Here is a 19,238-nt window from a genome sequence, read left to right as displayed (position 1 = left end):
TATAGTGAATAATATGTTTGTCTTATTTTTAAGGGACAGCTGTAACAGAATTAACAAATAAATCTGGAATAGTTATAAAGTGTAGCAAAACTGCAAAGGTCACATTAATGGATTAAGATCTGTGCCCTCCTCAGTGCAGTATTCAGATTTGAGCTAAATAACTTTGACATTTTCGAAGAACTACAAATTGTGTTGCTGTTAGACCAATTTCAATTTCTAACTTTATGTTACTTAATTTCAAAGAAATAAAAAAAAACTCTTTCATTTAAAAGTGAATTCTTTATTCTGTTTCATTCTAAATACAACACAATGAAAGTGAAAGTGTTAGTAGCTCAGTAGTATCCCATTCTTTGTGGCACCATGGACTGTAACCCGCCAGTCTTCTCTGTCCATGGAATTTTCCAAGCAAGAATACTGGAGTGGGTTGCCATTTCCTTCTCCAGGGGATCTTCCTGACCCAGGGATCGAACCAGATCTCCTAGCATTGCAGAGAGAGTCTTAACTGTCTGAGTCACCATGCAGCATGATACTATTTTCTAAATACTGCAGCTTTTAATTCTTTAAATAGAAAAAATTCAAGTTGTAATAATGAATGAGTCTTTAAAAATATATTTATCAATTTACTGATGATCTATTTTAATGTTTTTTGAACATCTCATGAAAAAAGATTATAACCATTACAACTTCTGGATATAAACCACAGTTTGGTTAAAAGTAACTGGCATGCTAAACCACAGAGTGCTCCAGGGAGGTGAGGAGACAGAAATGTATTCCCTTTTTAAGTTGACAAATAAAATCTAAGACCAATGATTACAGAATTACTAGCATATTTTACAAATAATATTGTTAAGCTCTTAAGACACTGATTTTAATCAATATCTTAATAATGGAAATTTAGATACATTTTAAAAGAAATAATTATAAGATTTCATTTCTAATAGTTTCCTCATAGGGAGGATGTTTACAAAGTTCATTTAGACATTTAAAATATCCTCTTTTCATATCTCTTGTGGAGTAGGGGCCAGAGAAATGATCTATTTATAGGTTTTGGAACTATAAAAATTTGTGGTGTATGATTTAGAAAAAAAACATAAATGATTTATTCAGCAGGCATTGGACATCAAGTGCTTTACATGCATTTATTTCTAAAACTTAGAACAACCTTGCAAGTATCACAAAGGTTAACTTTAGTAAAATAACATACCTATTAGGTAATTGAATCAGGATTTAAAAACAGATCAACAACAACAACAAAAAAAAACAATCAGCAAAATCTAAAACCAATGCTCTTTCCATTTAACCATTCTGGTTCAATATTTTTTTTTAAATTAATACTGGCTTCCTTAATTCTTAATTCCTCAGTTTTTATTTTGTACTATTAGCACCTGTTTCTTTATCTGACTCTCCCATCTGACTGCAAACTCTTTGGGACCTGATGCTGTGTTTCAATGGTCATAAAATCCCCAGGATCCAGCACAAAACATATGTGCTTAATAGACATTTTATTAAATGAATGCAAGAGCTTCCAGCAAAACAAAATAGTTCCTTAAGGAGAAGGAATGGTGTGAAAGCCCAGAATATTTGAAAAAACATATCTATGAAAACAGAGGGACTCAGATATGACTAAGGCACCACCACCTAAGGTTACAGAAGGACTTAGACAGTCCCCAGCTTACTGCACTTTCCTACCCTGAAGGATCCGAAGCCCCACTCAAAGCTGTAGTCACTACATCAAAACAGATGTACTTCCATCTAGTTCTCCAGCAGTGAGGGATGGCTCAGTGCCTTACTCACCACCCTTTCTCAAGAACAATCTCCTGAAGAGCATAAGGAATTCTTGGCAGAGCTGTAACAGCTCTAATACAGAATAAGTGTCACAGAAACAAGATAAAATAAGACGCAAAAGTTAAAACAAAGAGAAATGTGTGAAAATGAATGAGAGTCAATGTCTTTTTGGCAACAGTATGTCTTTTATTACTGTAAAATTTGTAGCTCTGCTATAGCATTGCTTGATCTTGACAAGATACAGATTGTTTTTATTTATTTCCTTCCATTAGCTCTATCCCACACAAATGTGTGGGACCATATAGATGAACAGTCCCTCAGATAAACTAGTCTACCCTCACTTCCTTAAGGATTAGATTCATGTGTGAGGAAACACCCTAAAATAGTGAAGTGAGCATTAGTGGCTTCTCCCTCATAAAAGAAGCCGAAGTAGCTGGTACTACAGACTCAGGTTTTTTCATCTCTTCAGTGGCCTAGTTAAGAGGAAGATTCAACTTCAGTCTTGAGGCATTTCTGAAAAGTGAAAGTGAAGTCGCTCAGTCGTGTTTGACTCTTTGCGACTTCGTGGACTGTAGCCTACCAGGCTCCTCTGTCCATGGGATTCTCCAGGCAAGAATACTGGAGTAGGTTGCCATTTCCTTCTCCAGGGGATCTTCCTGACCCAAGGATCGAACCCAGGTCTCCTGCATTGCAGGCAGACGCTTTAACCTCTGAGCCACCAGGAAGCCCATACTCCGAAGAGTTCCACACAAGATTCTCTTAAGAATGTCTTTCTCAAATTAACAAGAGCCATGCTGCTTCGAAACCTTACTAAATGATTTGGGATTCTGGATATTAGCTATTTCCAGGTAACGTGGATCCAAAGAAAGAAAATATCCCTACTTTCTGAATGTTCCCTATTATTGTTATGTGAAACTGAATTAAGGCAACAAATTCAGTAGGAACAAAGACTGCCATTGGAAGAATAAGCCTATGTAAACAGGTTTCAAAAAATTTTCCACTGAACTTGTCATGGCATAACTGCTTGCTTTTAAAGACACTACAGCAAAACTTAGTGGAACTGGCTATTTTCCAACTATGTAAGAAGGGACTTTATAACTAAGGTAGGTGCTTCTGTAACAGCCAGTGCTCTAAGTCTAATCTCTCACAGAACCTAAAACTTCACTAAACATTAAGTCCTCTGTATTCCAACATTTCTTTTATTGTTTTCCCACATTTTCTTCTATATTTTAAGAGCCCAGATTTGGGATCTGAATTAACTGTGCTTCTAAAATCTTGTTAGTCTATCTGTAACAAAATGACTTCTGGTTTTGTAGATCCGTTTTCAACAATAGAAAGACTAATATGTGCCATTCCTCTTATTCTGGGGTCTGAAAATTTTTTTTTTTCTGTTAAGTGGCATACAGTACATATTTTAGGCTTTAGGGGCTATACTGTCTCTGCTCTAACTATGGAACTCTGTTGTCGTAGCCTGAAAGCAGTCACAGACAGTACTTAAGTGAATGGCCATGGCTGTGTTCCAATAAAATTTCATTTATAACAGGGGACAGGCAGGATTTTGTCCATGGATAGTAATCCCTGTTCTGATTAGACTTCCCTGTCAACCAAACAGGAAAATTTAATGGCCTCTTTTTTCCTTTTTTTTTTTTTCAAAACAAGCTGACTGGTAATCACAATCGAAATCATGCTGGCCTAAGAGTATCTTTAGGAGACTGATTAAGAAAAGCTCATTTTGAAATCTGTAAACCCCATCTCCCAAATCTCAATCTACACAAAATTTTAAACAAAACTCTACAGAGTTATGAAACAGTAAAAAAAAAAAAAAAAAATTTTGTTATGTGAACAGAAAAATTTGTATTTATGAAATTTCTCATGTTTTCTTCATGAAATATCTCTTAAGTTTTATATTACGATTATTCAATGTTTCCCTCCAGTCTTTCTTTGCCTCCATCACTTCATCTTTTCACTCCATTTTTCTTTTCTTAGCACTACAAAAACCACAAAATGAACCAAACAAAACTTATAATACTCACAGTTTGAAAGCAAGCGTTATATCACCTATTCTCATGAAAAAAAGTCTTAAGGATGTACTCTTAGCCCTAGAAATTTTTTCCAAGATCTATGCAAAGGAAAAAAGAATGTATATAAAGATTTAGATATTAAGATAGTAGAATTGTAAAAAGTGAATAAACTTCTTCAAATAGGAGATTAAATAATTATAGTTTATATGTATCACAGAACATATCTATGGCTCTCATACCAAATCCTGCTTGCCACCTGCTTTTGTAAGTAAAATTTTATTGGAATACACCACACCCATTTGGAATGGTTTATTCCAAATATAGGAGGAGTTGAATAATTGTGACAAAGACCTTCTAGCCCTTAAAGCTTCAAATATATACTATGTGGTATAAAGTTTGCTAAGCTCAATAACAGATGGTATTGATGTATTTCCTAGCATAGAGAGATGCTTATGATATATCTATTTCTGGTGATATTCAGATTTATTTAAATTGTGAAACTATATATATTAAATCAGATAATGGGTGATTTCATTTTTCTTCTTGTTGCTTATAAATATTTTCTAAATATTATACAATTTGTGTAAAAGACAGGCAGGAAGGAAGAACTCACCTACTTCTCAATGACCCAGAAATTAAAAACAAAATAATATAAAAACTAAGTATAATCACTAACTTTATTATGTGCATATATATATATATATATATATATATATATATATAAAACTTCCTATTGAATAGCTTCTCTTCACTTTCTCCTTTCTAAATAACACCTTGGGGTTTCATATATATATTCATGGCATTGTAGTTTTCAATTAAGGCATAAAGGACTTCATTTAGAATCACTGGCTTTAAGTTGGTAATGCTGAATTACTAGCAGAGCTATATCCCTCAAACATCAGATGTTTCAAAGGGCTGTTTGCTGAATATATCTTTGTATTCTCAGTGCTCAACATGGTTGGTTCCATCATCCGTATATGTAGGCATAAATTCGCTATTCATCAAATAATTTGTGGAAGCCCAATGTTAAGTGCTAGGCCACAGGCTGCTCATAATCACAGCCTCTGATCTCATGGACTTGGCATTCTACTTGGAGATAAAGATGAGTAAACAGGCAATTACAGTGTGGTAATTCTATATCTAGAGATATGTAATACAGTTTGTGAGAAAACAGGAAGGTTTCCCTGATGAAGCAACGAAAAGCAAAGGAGAAAGAATACCATAGTATGTAACTGAAAGTGAACAGGAACAGGACATGGTCCAGAAATAGGAAAAAGGCAATTTGGATGGAGCAAGAAATGCAATGGAGAAAAGGGTAAAGTGTGTGTGTGTGAAGGTGTACGTACATGCGTGTGTTTGCAGACTCTGTGACTTATGTGGATTTGCACTTTATAAACTTGTGGATACACTGTGAAGAAGTTCGGGACAGAATGGGACTATAATGGGAAGCTCTGTTTAGGAGTCTCCTGGAGTACTTCAGGCAAGAGATGTCAATGGAGATGAAGAAAATCGAATTCAAGAAGGATTTAGGGCACAGAATTGAAAAGTAACTGACTTTAATATGGAGGAAGGGTTAAGGAGAAAGAATAAAAAACAACCCACATTTTTGGTTTAGGCAACTAGATAAATGAGAATATCAAAGAAACTGAGAAAGAAAAATAAATTGATTTATATTTTGAACTTAAGAAATTTTATGTGCCTATAGAAATTCCAAAGAACTACATTAAGCACAATGAGATACAGATGTGGAATTTAAGACAAAGATCTGGGCTAGAAAGTCAACAGACTTGTGAGTCTGAGCAACAATTAGGTAAGAATGCTCAGACAGACAATAGAAGGGGTGTAGGCCAGAAACTTGAGGAATACTAATATTTAAGGGAGGAATAGAGGATTTTGATTTATATGGGATATGAGAGAATCAGTCCCTGAAAGGAAAAGAGCAGTAACAGTCAGTGAATAATTGAGAACGTAAGTATGTCAACAGGCTTCCAGGTGGCTCAGTGGTAAAGAATCAACCTGCAATGCAGGAGATGCAGGTTCAATCCCTGAGTTGGGAAGATCCCCTGGAGAAGGAAAGGGCAACCCACGCCAGTATTCTTGCTTGGGAAATTCCATGGACAGAGCAGCCTGGTGGGCTACAGTCCATGGTGTCACGAAAGAGTCAGACATGACTCAGTGATTAAACAACAACAAAGTATGTTAGCCATGGAATAAGAGTTCCAAGGTCCAGTAGAAACATATAAGAGAAAAACAAGCAATGAGAGGCTGGATAAGAATCTGGAAACAGAGTGCTAATAAAAATACACAGCAATGGGAAGAAGTACATTCAGAACAGCAGAGGAAGTAATTAGTAAAAACACTAATTCAGGAAAACATATGCACCCCAATATTCACAGCAGCATTTTTTATAATTTCTAAGATATGGAAGCAACCTAAGTGTTCATCAGCAGATGCATGGATAAAGAAGCTGTGTACATATGTATACACACACACACGCACACGTACGCACACACACACACACCAGAATACTATTTGGCCATAACAAAAGAATGAAATTTTGCCATATGTAACAACATGGATAGATTTGGACAGCATTATGCCAAGTGATACTTAGGCTGTGCAGCGCTGGAGCGGCGAGCGGCCTAGAGGAGCTACCCCATGTGGAAGATCAGGAGCAGCGGCCAAGAGGAGATACCCCATGTCCCAGCTAAGGAACAGCGGTTGTGCTTTCCTGGAGCAGCCGTGAAGACATACCCCACGTCCAAGGTAAGAGAAATCCCACTAAGACTGTGGGCACTGAGAGACGGCATCAGAGGGCAGACAGACTGAAACCACAATCACAGACAACTAGCCACTCCAATCACACGGACCACATCCTTGTCTAACTCAACAAAACTAAGCCATGCCGTGTAGGGCCACCCAAGATGGACGGGTCATGGTGGATAGTTCTAACAAAATATGGAGAAGGGAATAGCAAACCACTTCAGTATTCTTGCCTTGCAAACCCCATGAACAGTATGAAAAGGCAAAAAGATAGGACACTGAAACATGAACTCCCCAGGTCGGTAGGCGCCCAATATGCTACTGGAGATCAGTGGAGAACTAACTCCAGAAAGAATGGAGAGACGGAGCCAAAGCAAAAACAACACCCAGTTGTGGATGTGACTGGTGATAGAAGCAAGGTCCAATGCTGTAAAGAGCAATATTGCATAGGAACCTGGAATGTTAGGTCCATGAATCAAGGCAAATTGGAAGTGGTCAGACAGGAGATGGCAAGAGTGAACGTCAACATTCTAGGAATCAGTGAACTAAAATGGACTGGAATGGGTGAATTTAACTCAGATGACCATTATATCTATTACTGTGGGCAGGAATCCCTTAGAAGAAATGGAGTAGCCATAACAAGAGAGTCCAAAATGCAGTACTTGGATGCAGTCTCAAAAACAACACAATGATCTCTGGTTTGTTTCCAAGGCAAACCATTCAATATCACAGTAATCCAAGTCTATGCCCCAACCAGTAATGCTGAAGAAGCTGAAGTTGAATGGTTCTATGAAGACCTATAAGACATTTTAGAACTAACACCCAAAAAAGATGTCCTTTTCATTATAGGGGACTGGAATGTCAAAGTAGGAAGTCAAGAAACACTTGGAGTAACAGGCAAATTTGACCTTGGAGTACAGAATGAAGCAGGGCAAAGGCTAATAGAGTTTTGCCAAGAGAACTCACTGGTCATAGCAATCACCCTCTTCCAACAAAACAAGAGAAGACTCTACACTTGAACATCACCAGATGGCCAACACTGAAATCAGATTGATTATACTCTTTGCAGCCAAAGCACCTCTATACAGTCAGCAAAAAGCAGACTGGGAGCTGACTGTGACTCATACCATGAACTCCTTATTGCCAAATTCAGACTCAAATTGAAGAAAGTGGGGAAAACCACTAGACCATTCAGGTATGACCTAAATCAAATCCCTTATGCTTATACAGTGGAAGTGAGAAATAGATTTAAGGAACTGGATCTGATAAAGTGCCTGATGAACTATGGACAGAGGTTCATGACACTGTACAGGAGACAGGGATCAAGACCATCCCAAGAAAAAGAAATCCAAAAAAGCAAAATGGCTGTCTGAGGAAGCCTTACAAATAATTTGTGAAAAGAAGAGAAGCAAAAAGCAAAGGAGAAAAGGAAAGATATACCAACTTGAAAGCAGAGTTCCAAAGAATAGCAAGGAAAGATAAGAAAGTCTTCCTTAGTGATCAGTGCAGAGGAATAGAGGAAAATGATGGAATGGGAAAGACTAGAGATCTCTTCAAGAAAATTAGAGATACCAAGCGAACATTTCATGCAAAGATGGCCTCAATAAGGGACAGAAATGGTACGAACCTAACAGAAGCAGAAGATTTTAAGAGGTGGCAAGAATACACAGAGCTATACAAAAAAGATCTTCACGACCCAGATAATCACAATGGTGTGATCAATCACCTAGAGCCAGACATGCTGGAATGTGAAGTCAAGTGGGCCTTAGGAAGCATCAGTATAAACAAAGCTAGTGGAGGTGATGGAATTCCAGTTGAGCTATTTCAAATCCTGAATGATGATGCTGTGAAAGTGCTGCACTCAATATGCCAGCAAATTTGGAAAACTCAGCAGTGGCCACAGGACTGGAAAAGGTCAGTTTTCATTCTAATCCCAAAGAAAGGCAATGCCAAAGAATGTTCAAACTACCTCACAATTACACTCATCTCACATGCTAGTAAAGTAATGCTCAAAATTCTCCAAGTCAGGCTTTAGCAATACGTGGACCATGAACTTTCAGGTGTTCAAGCTGGTTTTAGAAAAGGCAGAGGAACCAGAGATCAAATTGCCAATATCCTCTGGATCATCAAGGAGGCAAAAGAGTTCCAGAAAAACATCTATTTCTGCTTTATTGACTATGCCAAAGCCTTTGACTGTGTGGATCACAATAAACTATGGAAAATTCTGAAAGAGATGGGAATATCAGACCGCCTGACCTGTCTCTTGAGAAATCTGTATGCAGGTCAGGAAGCAACAGTTAGAACTGGACATGGAACAACGAACTGGTTCCAAATAGGAAAAGGAGTACACATCAAGGTGGTATACTGTCATGTTGCTTATTTAACTTATATGCAGAGTACATCATGAGAAATGCTGGGCTGGAAGAAGCACAAGCTGGAATCAAGATTGCTGGGAGAAATATCAATAACCTCTGATATGCAGATGACACCACCCTTATGGCAGAAAGTGAAGAACTAAAGAGCCTCTTGATGAAAGTGAAAGAGGAGAGTGAAAAAGTTGGCTTAAAGCTCAACATTCAGAAAACTAAGATCATGGCATCCGGTCCCATCACTTCATGGCAAATAGATGGGGAAACAGTGCAAACAGTGGCTGACTTTATTTTGGGGGGCTCTAAAATCACTGCAGATGGTGACTGCAGCCATGAAATGAAAAGATGCTTTACTCCTTGGAAGCAAAATTATGACCAACCTAGACAGCATATTTAAAAGCAGAGATATTACTTTGCTAACAAAGGTCCATCTAGTCAAGGCTATGGTTTTTCCAGAAGTCATGTATGGATGTGAGAGTTAGACTATAAAGAAAGCTGAGCGCTGAAGAATTGATGCTTTTGAACTGTGGTGTTGGAGAAGACTCTTAGACAGTTCCCTGGACTGCAAAGGGATCCAACCAATCCATCCTAAAGGAAATCACTCCTGGTGTTCACTGGAAGGACTGATGTTGAAGCTGAAACTCCAATACTCTGGCCACCTGATGAGAAGAGCTGACTCATCTGAACAGTCCCTGATGCTGGGAAAGATTGAGGGCAGGAAGAGAAGGGGACGACAGAGGATGAGATGGTTGGATGGCATCACCAACTCAATGGGCGTGAGTTTGGGTAGACTCTGGGAGTTGGTGATGGACAGGGAGGTCTGGCGTGCTGAAGTCCATGGGGTCGCAAAGAGTCGGACATGACTGAGCGACTAAACTGAAACTGATGCTAAGTGACATAAGTAAGACAGAGAAACACAAATATTGCATGATACATCCCTTATATGTGAAATCTAAAAAAATACAAAACTAGTGAATACAACAAAAAGAGACTCACAGATGTAGAGAACTAGTGGTTACCAGGAGGGAGATGGAAAGGAGGAGGGGCAATTTAAGGGTAGAGGATTTAGAGGTACAAACTATTATGTATAAAATATCCTACAAGGATATAATTTACAATACAGGGAATATAGCCAATATTTTATAACTATAAATGAAGTATAACCTTTAAAAATAATAAACCACTACACTGCACACCTGTAACAATTGATACTGTACATCAACTATTCTTCAAGAAAAATTTTTTTAAAAGAATACAGATAAATACTGTCAAAATCAACTTTTTTCCTGCACTCAGGAAACTAACTGAAGGATTGTGATAATCCAAGCAATGCTTACTCAAGAAAACCTGTTGATCTTAGCAAAAACAGCAAGCTTTGCAGGCTGTTAACTTGCCCTAATACAATCTCTCATCTACAGCTCCAGATAAGCCTTGAAAACCAAAATCTTGCTACTATGGTAGCTGTGAAACCCAAAAATCAAGCAGATACTGGAGAGCCAGAAAATATTTGCATTTCCCCCCCAAGCACTAGAAAACTCTTACTATTTCACCTGCATGGCAGCTTGCTAGAAAAACTGCATTCTTCAGGTTTTATTTGACAAGACTCAGAGCTCTCTCAATGTGTATAGTCCTATCTGCAGCGTGAAAATAGTCGGTAGCAGTTATTTCGGAGAAGGCAATGGCAACCCACTCCAGTACTCTTGCCTGGAAAATCCCATGGAAGGAGGAGCCTAGTGGGCTGCAGTCCATGGTGTCACAAAAAGTTGGACACGACTGAGCAACTTCACTTTCACTTTCCTGCATTGGAGAAAGAAATAGCAACCCACTCCAGTGTTCTTGCCTGGAGAATCACAGGGACGGCGGCGCCTGGTGGGCTGCTGTCTATGGGGTCGCACAGAGTCGGACACAACTGAAGCAACTTAGCAGCAGCAGCAGCAGTTGTTTAAACATTGCAGTTTCCTGAGCAGATTTTACTAATTGCAGCTAATAAAGAGGGTGACCAAACTACTTAAAAAGAAAACCTGAGGAGTTTTATATCCCTAAGCGGCTTTAAGAAACTCTACAACAGTCCTGGGAATTTAGAAGGCTATGCACATATGTGAAGCCATGTGAACTGTGCAGAAGACCTAACAAGGCCCTAATTATTCACTTCTGGCTGACCTTGAAGCTTTGCTTCAACACACACACACAGAGACACACACAGCTCCTCAGCAAAAGCTGAACAGAGACATACTGGCTCAAAGCATTTAAAGAAATCTCTGGTCAATCAATAACTGACCACCAAGCTAGCTGAGCAGGCTTCAAAGAACAGAGACTGAAAAAAATTAACCCAGGAAAGTCACTAAAGAAACAAACAGCAACACCAAAAACAGAGCAAAACAAATCTTGGGGGTATGAAGGACTATGGTTTTCTTAACTGTCACATTATTGAAAGTATCTAGTTTCCAACAAAACATTGTAAGACATACAAAGAAACAGGGAAGTATGACCCATACATACAAAAAAAGTTGACAGAAACTGTCTCTGAAGAAGTCGAGATGTTGGTCTTGCTGGACAAATACCTTAAATCAGCTATTAAAAATATTTTAAAGAAATAAAGGAAATTATGTATAAAGAATTAAAGGAAAGTTTGAGTCACATTTTATATATAAATTTATATATAATAATTTTATATTTATATACATATATAATACAGTTCATTTAGTAGAGAATATAAATGAAGAGACAAATTATAAAAACAATCAAATAAAAAGCTGGCATTTCAATATGAAAATGATATTCCCATCCAGTGCAATTAAAAAATGCATAAAGTATAATATACACATTTGAGTTGAAAAGAGCAATAAAAGAAATGAAAATTGTACTAGAGAAGATAAACAACACATTTGAACTGGCAAAAGAATCACTGAACTTGCAGACAGTTGAGATTCTCCGATCTTATGAAGAAACTTGGGCTTTCCAGGTGGCACTAGTGGTAAAGAACTTGCCTGCCAATGCAGGAGACACAGGAGACATGAATTCAATCCCTGGGTCAGGAAGATCCCCTGGAGGAGGGCATGGTAACCCACTTCAGTATCTTTGCCTGGAGAATCTGTTGAACAGAGGAGCCTGGTGGGCTACAGTCCATAGGGTTGCAAAGAGTCGAACACAACTCAATCCACTAAGTGTGCGTGCGCACGCGCACACACACACACACACACACACAGAAAAATGAACAGAGCCTCAGAGATCTGTGGGACTACATCAGGTATGCCAACATACACGCAACGTGAGTTTCCAAAGGGGAGGAGAGAGGAAAAGGAGTGGAAAGAATATCTGAAAAAAATAATGACAAAAAACTTCTCCAGTTTGATGGAAAACATCAGTATGTATATCTAAGAAGTTCAATAAACTTCAAGTAGGACAAAGCTGAAGAGATTCACACCTAGATGTTTCATAGCCAAACTGTCAAAAGACAGAACGAAATCATGAAAGCAGCAAAAGGAAAACATTTATTAGGTACAAAGGTTCCTGAACAAGTTTAATAGCTGACCTCTCACTACAAACTCTGCAGGCCAGTGGGGAGGATGATATGGTCAGAGTGATGAAAGAGAAAGACTGTCATCCAAGAATTCTGTATCTAGCAAAAGTACCCTTCAAAAAATGAAGGAGAGCTAGGTGAAGTGGGAAAAAAGAAATTTAAGACTTTCCTAGATAAAGGAAAATTGAAAGAATTCATCACTAGCAGACCTGCCCTGTAAGAAACACTAAACGGTTATTTCATTTCCAGTTGAAACAAGAAAACAACCGACAGTAACTCAAATCCACACTAAGCAATAAAAAGCAAGAGTAAAGGTAGCTATGTAAATAAACACAAAAGATAATAAAAATGTATATTTGTAACTCTTTTATTCTATCTCATTTAAAGGACAGGTGCATAAAATTATTATAAAAATTGTATTGATGGGGGCTTCTCTCTGGTGGTCCAGTGGTTAAGAATCCGCTTTACAACGTAAGGAACGCTGGTTCCATCCCAGGTCCAGAAAGACCCTACATGCTGTGGAACAACTCAGCCTGTGCCACAACAACTAAGCCAATTCTCTGAAGCCCACACGCCCTAGAGCCTGTGCTCTGCAACAGAGAAGCCCCCACAATGTAAAGCCCGCACACCACAACCAGAGAGTAGCCACCACTCTCTGCAACTACAGAAAGCCCGCGAGCAGCAACAACGACCAACCACAGCCCTCCAAGATAAAACAAATAAATAAATCTAAAAAATTATGTCGATGGGCTTATAATGGATAAAGATAGAATTTTTATCAATGGTTTTATACTAGAGCAAAGTTTTTATATATTAAAATTGAGATTGATCCAAACTAGACTGTTTGATGTTAACTATAATCCCTGTGGCAACCCCAAGGAAAGCAGCTCGGGGGGGGTGGGTGGGTGTGTGGGTGTGTGTGTGGGTGTGTCTCTCTCCAAGGAAAGCAGCTCAAGGTGTGTGGGTGTGTGTGGGGGTGTGTGTGTGTCTCTCCAAGGAAAGCAGCTCAAGGTGTGTGGGGGGGTTTGTGGGTGTGGGTGTGTCGGTGTGTGTGTGTCTCTCTCCAAGGAAAGCAGCTCAAGGTGTGTGTGTGTGTGTGTGTGTGTGCAAGGAAAGCAGCTTAAAGGGGTGTGTGTGTGTTGCTCAGTCATGTCTGACTCTGTGTGTGTGTGTGTGTGTCCAAGGAAAGCAGCTTAAAGGGGTGTGTGTGTGTTGCTCAGTCATGTCTGACTCTGTGTGTGTGTGTGTGTGTGTGTGTGTGTGTGTCTCCAAGGAAAGCAGCTTAAAGGGGTGTGTGTGTGTTGCTCAGTCATGTCTGACTCTCTGCAACCCCATGGACTATAGCTCACCAGGCTCCTCTGTCCATGGAATTCTCCAGGCAAGAATATTAGAGTGGGTTGCCATTCCCTCCTGCAGGGGATCTTCCCAATCTGGGGATCGAACCCAGGTCTTCCGCATTGCGGACAGATTCTTTACCGTCTGAGCACCAGGGAATCCTAACTTACATATACACAAATGCATATATATACATACATACATGTAAGAAACAACAATAGAATTAAAATAGTATACTAGAAAATAACTTTTCAGCATAAAAGGTAATTTTTTCAGCATAAAGGAAAAGTAGAGCAACATAAAAGCTTTCTGTTTTATACACAGAGAAAACAAAGAACAAAATAGAAGATGTATTCCTGTAACATAACCGTGTAGGTGGCCAAAGGACGCATTGCATCTTGGCCTATAGTTCTCTGCTCAATGGGGAAGATCGATTTTCCCATATTTATATTCACCAGTACAACCTGGGGTACTGTGGACAAGTTCCAGCAGCATCACAAGCCAGAGAAACTGGAGATTAGAATCCTCTGCCTCAGCCAAGTCTCAGACATGCTCAGTACATTTCCTTGAATTAATTACTCTTTAAGCAGAAGAATCACTGAGAAAATAGGAAAAAGACAGACATAACAAGTATTTTTTTTTTTTAAGGAAATAAAGTATGTGATTAGTATTTGGATGGAAAACACTAACTGCATCTCATTTCGAAGTATCAGTCCCACTTGCTAATTCAACTGTGAATATCATCCTTTGGGTTTCCCAGGTAGCAACAGTGGTAAAGAGCCCACCTGCCAGTGCAAGAGACATGAGAGACACTGGTTCAATCCCTGGGTTGGGAAGATCCCCTGGAGGAGGGCATGGCAGCCCACTCCAGTACTCTTGCTTGGAGAATCCCATGGACAGAGGAGCCTGGTGGGCTTCAGTCCATGGGGTCGCGCAGAGTCAGACAGGACCGAGCAACTATGCACAGCACACAGCACACCCTTTACCTACAAAGATGAGTTTAAAACTTGTTTCTTCACGTGTGTCCTCACCTATATAAATCTATTATGGCACTTATGCTATACATATGTTTATACACAGTGGAATCACATCATGTGTCTTATTTACTAGATAGAAAGGGATTGAGGGAGGATGGGAAGAGATACAGAGAAGACTGAATAATATGAGAACACAATGAAATGATATCAGTGTGATCAGTCAATAAATTTATCCTCTAGCACTATGAGACGTATAAATCTGGTGTTCCTTAGTTTCTCAGTTCCTATATGCCTCTAATTGTAGAAGCAGTTCTTATTGAGAGAGGTTAACTAAGTATGATCTTACTGTTTAGAAGATACAGTTTAGAGTTTTCATAAAACACGGGCCTGATCGCAGACCAACTATTTCAACTAGAGCTCAACTGAGGAGACTGTGATGTTGGAAAACTAAGCTGTTGGACTTATGCAAAGATGTGTGGTGGATTTCATGCAACTTAAGAGACCATCAGAGAAATTCTGCCTGTTAGGTTTTAATCTCATACCTTTAGCTTCAGACCCTAACGCCCTATAAGATGCAGCGTCACTGTCTCTATCTTAACACATACAGTGTGAGTTCCTTGAACACACACATCATGTCTTTTTATTCTTCCTATTCTTAACGCCTAGCAGAGAGCCTGAAATACACGGGGTGTTTGATACATATTAGATTAGCATGTGTGGCTTAATTTTAAAAATGTTTATTTTGATCTTTGCGCCTGATTCCTTATACATAGCTCTTGTAACGTTTGGTTATCTCCTGAGTATCCTGATGGCAGTATCTTTCGTTATTCATAATGAACCCCTTTTGACCATACCTGAGTTTATGCTAACGAGGAGACTCTTGGTGGGGTTGTCAGACAGCTTCAAAATGGGGGCTGGTTACCCAGGAATTAACCATATCATTAGAGCGTTGAAACTTTCAACCTCATCTCACCCATCTCATCTCCGGGTTCAATCACCAATGGCCAATGATTTAATCAGCCATGCTTTTTAAGAAAACTTCAATAAAAAACTCTTGAACAATGAGGCTTTGGGGAGTTTCCTGATCGGTGGTGCATGGCAGCTCCATGGAGACAGAGGCACCTGAGCTCAGGAGCCTTCTGAAACACACCCTATGTATCTTTTCATCAGGATGCTCATCTGTATCCTTTTAAATAAACCACACTAAGTATAACTCTTTCCTTAAATTTGTAAGTTATTATAGCCATTTACTGAACCTGAAAGGGACTTGAGATAGGGATTATGGAAAAGCCCTAATCAGTAGTTGGCTAAACAGAAGTGAAGGTAGCCTGGGGAGCCCATTCATGGCTGAGGAGTGAGGAGCGTTATGGGACTGATCCCTTACTCTGTGGAGTCTGCACAAACCTCAGGCAGTGTCACAACTGAATTGAATTGTAGAACATCCAAAGTTGATGTTATAAAATTGAGAATTTATGGTCAGAAAGCAGAAACAACAGGATTTTTTTCATACTGGGTAACTCCTACAAGGGTTTTCAAAAACTGAGTCTAGTAGAAATTTGACTGCTTTTATTTTTTCTCCTTATAAATATTGCTTTTCAAATGCTAATGAAGATATTCATAATGTCCTCCTATTCCCCACCTGTTTGCTAGGGAGTACAAGAGACTGAATTAAGGACCACTTTTCCATAGTAAAGAGCAGTAAAATAACCAACCCCTATTTCCCTGGTAGATCAGCTGGTAATGAGTCTGCCTGCAATGCAGGAGACCCTGGTTCAATTCCTGGGTTGGGAAGATATGCTGAAGAAGGGATAGGCTACCCATTCCAGTATTCTTGGGCTTCCCTGGTGGCTCAGACAGTAAAGAATCTGCCTGCAAAGCCAGGGACCTGGGTTCGATCCCAGGTTGTGAAGATCCCCTGGAGAAGGGAAAGGCTACCCACTCCAGTATTCTGGCCTGGAGAATTCCATGGACTCTACAGTCCATGGGGTCGCAAAGAGTCAGACATGACTTAGTGACTTTCACTTCACTTCACTTGCTGTTGATTATTTTAGGGCTTCCCTGGTAGCTCAGACGGTAAAGAATTCACCTGCAATGCAGGAGACCTGGGTTCAATCCCTGGGTCAGGAAGATCCCCTGGGGAAGGGAATGGCAACCCATTCCAGTATTCTTACCTGGAGAATTCCATGGACAGAGGAGCCTGCAAGGCTTCAGTCCATGGGGTTGCAAAAAAGCATATATAAACAAATTATTTTATGATTAATATGTCAAAAATCTGATGAAATGACATGCCCAACATTCATATGTAATTTAGTTTGCAAATATTATTACAAAAAGGAAATTAGTAATCACCTTTACTTTCACAGTGACAGTAAGCCTCAGCCTGGATACTACTTCACACACCATGGTATACCATCATACTATTCTAAAAACCCTAGCCTTAAAAAATTAAACTGCTAACAGTGGTTTCAAGCTACACTTCCCAAGAAAATGTGCACCTTTCAAACTAAATGTCATAAAAATAACTAGTACTTATTAACTTGCTAAAAATATAATTCTGACTTATAAAACCAATGTGTTAGTCTTCAATGTTTTGAAGAATGGTCAAACATTAATCATTACAGCATTTCAACTGAAAAGTAAATAATCCAAGGTCTTGAAGTAAAATTAATAATCCGATTTATAATATGAAAATTCAACTCAGATGATTTAAAGCAGAATTAATAGCTAATCAAGATAAACTTGTTGTCCAGTCAACTTTGTATATAAATGCCTGAATTTTCTTTCAAAGGCACATAACTGTTACAAATAATGAGATTATGCAAATCTAGTAAATTTCTCAAGCACAGTTTATGGTTGCGAAACACTCAAGGATCGTAAAGTTTTACTTGTCTACAAGAAAGTAAAAAGACAACTTAAGGAATAAGAGAAAGTATTTGGGACTTGTATCTAGAATAAATAGTCTTGCAACTCAATAATAAAAAGACAATCCAATTTTCAAAGAGGCAAAGGATTTGAATAGACATTTCCCCAAGAAAACATAAAAATGGCCAATAAGTACAAGAAAGGAAGCTCAACCTTAGAAGCCACTAGTGAAATACAAATCAAAATCATAATTAAATATTACTTTACACCCACTGCTGCTGCTCAGTCGCTTCAATCGTGTCCGACTCTGTGCGACCCCATAGATGGCAGCCCACCAGGCTCCCCCATCTCTGGGATTCTCCAGGCAAGAACACTGGAGTGGGTTGCCATTTCCTTCTCCAACGTGTGAAAGTGAAAGTGACGTCGCTTAGTCGTGTCCGACTCTCAGCCACCCCATGGACAGCAGCCTACCAGACTCCTCCATCCATGGGATTTTCCAGGCAAGAGTACTGGAGTGGGGTGCCATTGCCTTCTCCGTTACACCCACTAGAACAGCTATAATCAGAAAGTCAGAGAATAACAAGTGTTACGGAGAAAGTGGAAACCTCAACATACTGCTGATGGAAATGTTAAACGGTGTGGATGATGTGGAAAGCAGTCAGGCAGTTCTTCAAAAGGTTAAACACAGGATTATCAATCACATGACTAGCAATTCTACTCCTATATACATGTTCAAGATAAATACAAATAAATATCCATACAAAAACTTGCACATAAATGCTCATAGCAGCATTATTTATAATAGCCAAAAGGTAGTAATAACCCAAATGTTAATCATTTGATGAATGAATATAGTGTGGAACCCATACAATGGAATATTTATTTGGCCATAAAAAGGAATGAAATACTGATAAATGGTACAACATGGATGAACCTCGAAAACCTTTTGCTAAGTTAAAGAAGTCAGACACAAAAAAATCACATATTGTATGATTCCATTTATGTGAAATGTCTAAGGCTTCCCAGGTAGCACTAGTGGTAAAGAATCTGCTTGCTAATGCAGGAGGTGCAAGACATGTGGGTTTGGTCCCTGAGTTAAGAAGATCTCCTGGAGTAGGAAATGGCAACCCACTCCGTATTTTTGCCTGGAAAATTCCAGGGAGAGGAGCCTGGTGGGCTATAGTTCATGGAGCCGCAAACTACATCCGAATAAAGCTGTTATTACATATTTTTAATTGAAATATTGTTGATTTACAATATTATGTTGTTATACATATTTTTAACCTATCCATACTCGTTTTCTTTGGAGGTCTCTAATGAGAAGACCTAAAGAGTGAGGGCAGAAGGTGAATGGGGTGACAGAGGATGAGATGGTTGAATGACATCACTGACTCAATGGATATGAGTTTGAGCAAACTTTGGGGGATAGTGATGGACAGGGAAGCCTGGCGTGCTGCAGTCCATGGGGCTGCAAAGAGTCGGACACAACTGAGTGACTAACACTCACTTTTCATCATAGAAATAAATTATGATTAAAATGAGAAATACAAACATTAGCCACTAAAACCACTTACACATCTTTATTTCCATATAAAGATACACTTCA

General features: G+C 39.0%; 1 protein-coding gene across 3 annotated transcripts in view; it reads right to left on the bottom strand.

The window, feature by feature from the left end:
- REV3L (REV3 like, DNA directed polymerase zeta catalytic subunit) overlaps nucleotides 1-19,238 on the bottom strand; it is a 175,499-nt gene that overhangs the window by 117,126 nt on the left and 39,135 nt on the right. The gene's annotated exons all lie outside the window — the stretch shown is intronic.

The sequence above is a fragment of the Muntiacus reevesi genome, chromosome 19, assembly GCF_963930625.1.
Source record: "Muntiacus reevesi chromosome 19, mMunRee1.1, whole genome shotgun sequence".
Lineage (NCBI taxonomy): Eukaryota > Metazoa > Chordata > Mammalia > Artiodactyla > Cervidae > Muntiacus > Muntiacus reevesi.
The sequence above is the reverse complement of the archived record's forward strand: the minus strand, read 5'-3'. Positions and strand labels throughout refer to the sequence as shown.